At 43.0% G+C, this 8,128-nt stretch overlaps 1 long non-coding RNA gene across 1 annotated transcript in view; it reads right to left on the bottom strand.

Moving 5' to 3' along the window:
• Positions 1-506: 506 nt before the first annotated feature.
• LOC134343893 (uncharacterized) overlaps positions 507-8,128 on the bottom strand; it is a 62,105-nt gene continuing 54,483 nt past the window's right edge. Inside the window, exons 2-3 of the long non-coding RNA XR_010017342.1 lie at positions 2,611-2,825; positions 507-617 (exon numbers count right to left, since the gene is read on the bottom strand). This is a non-coding gene — a long non-coding RNA (uncharacterized LOC134343893). The remainder of the gene's footprint in view (positions 618-2,610; positions 2,826-8,128) is intronic.

Raw genomic sequence — 8,128 nt, 5'->3', positions numbered from 1 at the left:
TCATCTTCTCCCCAGACAGCCACAAAAAAAGAAAAACAAATGACCTGTTCAAACAAAGATATCAACCCCACCACATGTGGAAAAAATACAAATTGAGCAACCAGAAACATAAAAAATGAGGAAAAACCACAGGATAAAACACAAAATAGGAAGAGTCCAGACATATTCAGTTCAACTTGTTGTTCATAATCTGCAGGCTGCCCTGATCCAAAATTGCCCAAACTAACAACAAAAAAAGGAATGTCCAGAACTAGAAACACATCGTAATGTGAATGACAGACTCCAATCCACAAACTGTGTCGATTAAACCTTGCCCGAGACTCAAACTCTGACAGTATTGATGGAGGGAGAGAGAGAGACCATTTGAACACAGGGATCTTCCTTCAGAAGCAGCAAGTGAGAGAGAGAGAGACCATGACATGCAGACATCTTCCTCTGACAGCATAAGCAGGAGGCTGGTAGACAGCACTGAACACACGCCTCGATGAACTTCAATCTTCCACTGTGCTTTAATTGGTGAGATTGGCTAGGAATTGAGTTGATCATGGGGCTTGCGCCCCATCACCATGATTCTTGGCCTCGAGGCCACACCCTTCACTCAAAGCCTCACGGACACCCTGAAAAATAGCAGAATGTCAAATTGCTCAATTGGCCCAAAAACACACCACCAAAATGTAGATCGTAGGCTCCAACAGTAGTAGAACCACACTTGAAAGAAAAAGAAAACGTAAGAGAAATGAAACATCTGGAGGATGTCACCCTTGGTCATGTTGTTTGCTGGCACCATCTTCTTCTAGCCTTCCTTAACCACTCAGGTCTCACCACGTATGAAGTATCAGTAGCATTATACTGATTACTTTTGAAGTTGTGTTGTAAATGGACTTTATTATTGGTAAATTTATTTGTGGTAATATTACTTTGTGTTCTATGTGTGAGTTATATATACTGTGTTGTGCATCTTGGTCCGGAGGAATGTTGTTCCATCTGGCAGTATACAGTGTATACGGTGGAATGACAATATACTTGACCTCGACTTGAGAGAAAGTATAACCTGGGATGACATCACAGTGAATATATGTGCCTCTTTCTGAAAGAACAAGTGTGATAATCTAGATATTGGTCACACCAATGCAGATCATCTATCTGTTGAAGAATATGAAGCCAGGGCCTGAAGGAGAGCCAAGCGGCTGAATAGGGGACCTTCCCGCGAGGAGCAAACTAACAGTCAGGCTGAAATTTGCAAATATAGTGTACCTAGGAAATCAAGAAAGGATTGATATAGGATTAAGGGCCATGGGGCAGCTGTGCAGCAGAGGTTGAGAATGTGGCATTTTCATAGAAGGTTTGCACTGCAGTCTGGCAATAGTAACAGAGAGCATTAATATAAAGCTGATACTAAAAGTGGTCTATGAGTTACAGCTTGGGAGTGCAAACTGTGCTGTTTGCTAGTGTTGAAGGGGAAGGAGTAGTGAAGGCTAATAACTAGTAAATAGGAATGTGGATTGTGTTAATGAGGCAAAAGGGAACTGCAGACGTAAGCAGAGGCATAGAATGCAGCAGAGATGACACCCAGATCTGAGGAATTTCTTTAATTATGTTATGGTGTGCACCCATTGTTATCACAGAAAACCTAATCCACTGATAGACCTGTGGATAATAATTTTATTCTGTAATCAGGACCTAGTCTGTTTCTTAATTATGTCTTCCTGGAGCCACTGTTTTGTTATCAAAGGGTAATTTTACTGGTAATGTCACTCTGCCATAGTTGGATGCATCAGTAAGGGAGATGAGGCTGAGTACAGGGCTACGGTAGGAAACTTTGTCACATGGTGTGAGCAGAATTATCTGCAGCTTAATGTGAAAAAGACTAAGGAGCTGGTGGTGGACCTGAGGAGAGCTAAGATACCGGTGACCCCTGTTTCCATCCAGGGGGTCAGTGTGGACATGGTGGAGGATTACAAATACCTGGGGATACGAATTGACAATAAACTGGACTGGTCAAAGAACACTGAGGCTGTCTACAAGAAGAGTCAGAGCCGTCTCTACTTCCTGAGGAGACTGAGGTCCTTTAACATCTGCCGGACGATGCTGAGGATGTTCTACGAGTCTGTGGTGGCCAGTGCTATCATGTTTGCTGTTGTGTGCTGGGGCAGTAGGCTGAGGGTAGCAGACACCAACAGAATCAATAAACTCATTCGTAAGGCCAGTGATGTTGTGGGGATGGAACTGGACTCTCTCACGGCCTGAAAAGAGGATGCTGTCTAAGTTGCATGCCATCTTGGTCAATATTTCCCATCCACTACATAATGTACTGGGTGGGCACAGGAGTACGTTCAGCCAGAGACTCATTCCTCCGAGATGTAGCACAGAGCGTCATAGGAAGTCATTCCTGCCTGTGGCCATCAAACTTTACAACAACTCCCTTGGAGGGTCAGACACCCTGTGCCGATAGGCTGGTCCTGGACTTACTTCATAATTTTCATATTACTATTTAACTATTTATGGTTCTATGACTACTTATTATTTATGGTGCAACTGTAACAAAAACCAATTTCCCCCTGGGATCAATAAAGTATGACTATGACTATCTGAGAACATAAAAAGCAGTACCAACTCATGCTTCGGTAGATCAACATTGGCTGGTCTCCTAGTGCACACCAGGTCTTTCAATAAATCGTCCATTATTTTGAACACCGACTCCATGTGATCTTTCAATTTGCTCCTTCAGCTGGCAAAGGCTGAGCACTTGTTTTTGTCACAGTGGATCAGCAAGTGAAGCGAATGGCAGAGAGGCACTAGGCAGAGGGTGTTGATTGCAGACGAGCCTGCAAAGGGGAAAATAAAATAAAAACTGCAAAGAAAAATAATTCCAAGTTCAATTTAAATTTATTATATATGTCATTCTATACAACCCTGAGATTCTTTTTTGGGATTCATAGTAAATGCAAAGAAACACAGTAGAATGAATGCAAAACTGTATACAACAAATATGGTCAAACAACTGATGTGCAAAAGACAACAAATTGTGCATATATAAAAAAAAACAAAATAATAAAGTAATAAATATCAAGAATATGAGTTGCAGAGCCCTTGAAAGTGATTTCACGGTGTGTAGAATCATATCAGTATTGAGCTGAGTGAAGTTCTCCCCTCTGGTGCTGAAGCCTAATAGTTGAGGATTAATAACTGATCTCAGAATTAGAGCAGGATCAGCTGTCCTACGGTGAAGGACAAATCCTCCTAAGCAGCTTGTCCAGAACGTCATTTGCAAAATGGTTGAGCAGTTTCAGGCCATATGAGTACTTACACTCAGTAGGTAATTCAGGTGAAACGTTGTAATCTGCCAAGACAGTATTAGTGAGATCATAAACACAGGATGTTCTGCAGGTGATGAAAATCTGATGAAAGGTCTTGAACTGAAGCTTTGACTATTTACTTGGTCAATGTCTCCCATCCACTACATAATGTACTGGGTGGGCACAGGAGTACATTCCACCGAGATGCAACACAGAGCATCATAGTAAGTCATTCCAGCCTGTGGCCATCAAACTTTACAACTCCTCCCTTGGAGGGTCAGACATCCTGAGCCGATAGGCTGGTCCTGGACTTATTTCATAATTTACTGGCATAATTTACATATTACTATTTAACTATTTATAGTTCTATTACTATTTATAATTTATGGAGCAACTATAACAAAAACCAACTTCTCCCGGGATTAATAAAGTATGACTAGTATTATTCCCCTCCATAGATTCTGCCTGACTTGCTGAGTACCTCCAGCACTTCACGTGTGTTGCATTATGAGTGAGATGTTTCACAGAGAAAAACTTGGAACACCAGAGAGCTGAAACAGAAAGAAAATTTGCTGGAGGAACCTGTGGCCATAGAATATTCCATGTAGTTTAACATTCCAGACAGAACAGTGCTAATACTTCAGATTAATAATCTTTAAAAGTGGAAAATGACAAGAAATGTTTAAAGAAAATATACTGATAAGGAAGTGGTAGAGGAGGGGAGAAAAAAGAACAATGTGTTTTTTTAGGATAATTGATGCAAAGTAACCAAACAATAAAAGTGCAAGGCAAATGGAAGAAGTAATTAAATAGGAAAAATGATGATAACAGACTGTCCTAGAAAATGGCTATCAACACACTACAGGGGAGACTGAGAGAAGATATTGTACAGTATGATCTGGGAATAACCAGTAATGTATCTTTCCTGTTCCATTACAAGAATCAGTGTATAAGGTGAAAGACAGAAGGCTTGGTGCTATGGGCTGCAGCTTTAATTGAGTTTGGCACAGGTGACCCTGCTATGGTTGATGCTACTGTAAAGGTTGTAAAGAGCTTGGCAGACTGAATGATTCAAGACTGAGCTGCACTGCAATCAAATGCAGTTCAAAAGCTCCGAAGATTTGATGAAGGACATCACAATGGTTATACAGTACCGTGCAAATGTCTTAGGCCCTAGATTTTTTATATGGTTTCAGATGGTAAGGCCTCCACAGAGACCTGATCTCAACATCATCAAGGCTGTCTGAGATTACCTGGAGAGACAGAAGCAAGCGAGACAGCAGAGGTACAGACGAAATGAGGCAAGTTCTCCCAGATGCTTGGGACAACCTACCAGCCGACCTTCTCGTAAAACTGCTCAACAGAGTACTTAAGAGAATTGATGCAGTTTTAGAGTGGTCACACCAATTATTGATTTGATTTAGATTTTTACTGTTTACTGTTTGCTCTTTATAGTAATTTTTTTTTGATATTTAGAAACTTCAGCCATTTCCACCCTGGGAAAAGGCATGAGCAGGCTGACCACCCTATTTATGCCTCTTATCATCTTATACACCTCTATCAAGTCACCTCCTGTCCTTCAGTCACAAGAGAAGAGCCCTAGCTCACTCAACCTACCCTCAGAAACACAAGAGATACTGCAAATACTGAAAATCTAGAGCAATACACACAAAATGCTGGAGGAACTCAGCAGGTCAGACAACATCTATGGAAATGAATAGATAGTCAGCGTTTTGGGCTGAGACTATTGACTGTTTATTCATTTCCATAGATGTTACCTGACCAGCTGAGTTCCTCCAGCATTTTGTGTGTGTTGCTCATAACGCATGTTTTCTAATCAAGACAGCATCCTGGTAAATCTCCTCTGCACCCTCTCTAAAGCTTCCACATCCTTCCTATAATGAGATGACCAGAACTAAGCACAATATTCAAAGTGTAGCCTATCCAGAGGTTTTAGAGCTGCTACACTACCTCGTGGCTCTTGAACTCAATCCCTCAACTAACAAAGACCAACACCTCATAAGCCTTCTTAATCACTCTATCACCTTACACAGTAACTCTGAGGCATCTTTGGACATGAACCCCAAGATCCCTTTATTGCTCCACACCACTAGGAATTCACCTTGTGCCCTTAATTTCAACCTTCCAAAATGAAATCACCTCATACTTTTCTGGATTGAACTCCACCTGTCACTTCTCATAAAACATAGAACATAGAATCTACAGCATATTATAGGCCTTTTGGCCCACAATGTTGTGCCGACCATGTAACCTACCCGAGAAGTTGCCTAGAATTTCCCTACCGCATAGCCCTCTATTTTTCTCAGCCCATGTACCTATCTCTCTTAAAAGACACTAATGTAGCCACCTCTACCATTGTCATTGGCAGTGCATCCAATGTGCCCACCACTCTTCGGTGTGATAAAATTACCCCTGACATCCCCCCTCTACCTACTTCCAAGCACCTTAAAACTGTGCCCCCTCGTGCTAGCCATTTCAGTCCAGGGAAAAAGCCTCTGACTATCCACACAATCAATGCCTCTCATCATCTTATACATCTCTATAAGGTCACTTCTCATCCTCTGTCACCCTAAGGAGAAAAGGTCAAGTTCACTGAACCGTTTCTATAGTATCCACATCCTTCCTGCAGTGAGGGGCTAAGAGCTGAACACAGTACTCCAAGTGGGGTCTAACTAAAGTCTTTTATAGCTTTAACATTACCTCACGGCTCTTGAACTCAATCCCACGGCTGATGAAGGTCATCACACCATACACCTTCTTAACAACACTGTCAAACTGCGCAGACCCCAAGATCTCGTTGATCCTCCACCCTGCCAATAGTCTTACCATTATTGTTATATTCTGTCTTCAAATTTGACCTACCAAAAGGAACCACTTCACACTTATCTGGTCTGAACTCCATCTGCCACATCTCAGCCGTGTTGTGCATCTTATCGATGTCCTGCTGTAACCTTTGACAATCTTCCAGATCAGCTACAACACCCCCAACTTTTGAGTCATCAGCAAACTTACTAACCCACCTTCTACTTCCTCATCCAGGCCATTTATAAAAATTACAAAAAGGAGGTATCCCAGAACAAATCCCTGTGGGACACCACTGGTCACTGACCTCACTGCAGAATACAAACTACCTACAGCTACCCTTTGCCTTCTGTGGGCAAGCCAATTCTGGATCCAGAAGGCAAGGTCTCCTTGGATCCCATGCCTCCTTACTTTCTGAATGAGGCTTGCATGGGGAACCTTGTCAAGTGCCTTACTGAAATCCATATACACTACATCCACTGCTCTACCTTCATCAATATGTGTTGTTACATTCTCAAAGAATCCAATCAGGCTCATGAAGCACGGCCTGCCCTTGACAAAGCCATGCTGACTATCCCTAATCAGCTTATGTCTCTCCAAAGGCTCCTAAATCCTGCCTCTCAGGATCTTCTCCAACAACTGAAGTAAGCCTACTCCCTTTCTTGAACGAGGGAACATTTGCAACCCCTCAATCCTCTGGTACTACTCCCTTCCTTATTGATAATGCAAAGATCATGGCCAGAGGCTCAGTAATCTCCTCCCTCACTTCCCCCGGTAACCTAGGGAACATCTCAACTGGACCTGGCGATTTATCTAACATAATGCTTTTCAAAAGCTCCAGCACGTCCTCTTTATTAATGTCTATATGCTCAAGCATTTCAGTCCGCTGTGAGTCATCCCCACAATTGCCAAGATCCTTTTCCCTGGTGAATCCGAAAGCAAAGAATTTATTAAGTACCTCCTCAACCTCCTCCACCTCCATGCACACATTTCCAACATTGCACCTGATTGGTCCTATTCTCACACGGCTCATCGTCTTGCTCTTCACAAACTTGAAGAATACCTTGGGGTTTTCCTTAATCCTGCTCTCCAAGGCCTTCTCATGGCCCCTTCTAGCTCTGCTAATTTCATTTTTAAGCTCCTTCCTGGCACTCTTGTAATTTTCTAGAGCTCTAATAGTACCTAGTTTCTTGAACTTTTTGTAAGCTTTTCTTTTAAGCTGTTCAAGTTTCTTTTTTGTTTATTTCCCCCCTCTCTTACTGTGCCATTGAAATGGTGGTGGTGTGTTCTTTGTGCCGGATGTTGGAGAGCTGGGAGACCCAGAGTCTCCAGGGGAACTACATCTGCATGCAGTGCATCCGGCTGCAGCTCCTTGAAAACCCTGTTATGGATCTGGAGCAGCAACTGAATGACCTTCAGCTTGTACGGGAGAGTGAGGACATAATTGATCAAAGCTACAGGGAAGTAGTCACCCCGAAGTTGTAGGAGGCGAGTAGCTGGGTAACCGTCAGGAGAAATGGAAATAGGCAGTTAGAGCAGAGCACACCTGTGGCCATTCCCCTCAAAAATATATATGTATAACCGCTTTGGATACCTTTGTGGGGAATGACCTCCCTGGAGAATGCCATGGCGACCAGGTTGTTGGCATTGAGCATAGGTCCCTGGTGCAGAAGGGAAAAAGAGAGAAGAAGGGAGCAGTAGTGATAGGGGACTCAATAGTGAGGGAACAGACAGGAGATTCTGTGGATGTGAAAGGGACACCCGGATGGCATGTTGCCTCCCAGGTGCCAGTGTCAGGGATGTCTCAGATCGCATCAACAACATTTTGGAGAGGGAGGAGGAGCAGCCAGATGACTCGGTACATTTGGTACCAATGACATTGAAAGAAAAAGCAAAGAGGCCCTGAAAAGAAAATTTAGAGAGCTGGTAGAAAGCTGAGATGCAGGACCTCCCTGGTAGTAATTTCTGGATTGCTGCCTGTGCCACCCGCCAGCGAGGGTGGAAACAGG

The sequence above is a fragment of the Mobula hypostoma genome, chromosome 3, assembly GCF_963921235.1.
Source record: "Mobula hypostoma chromosome 3, sMobHyp1.1, whole genome shotgun sequence".
Taxonomy (NCBI): Eukaryota; Metazoa; Chordata; class Chondrichthyes; order Myliobatiformes; family Myliobatidae; genus Mobula; species Mobula hypostoma.
Note: the sequence above shows the minus strand (reverse complement) of the source record. Positions and strands in the feature narration are given on the sequence as shown.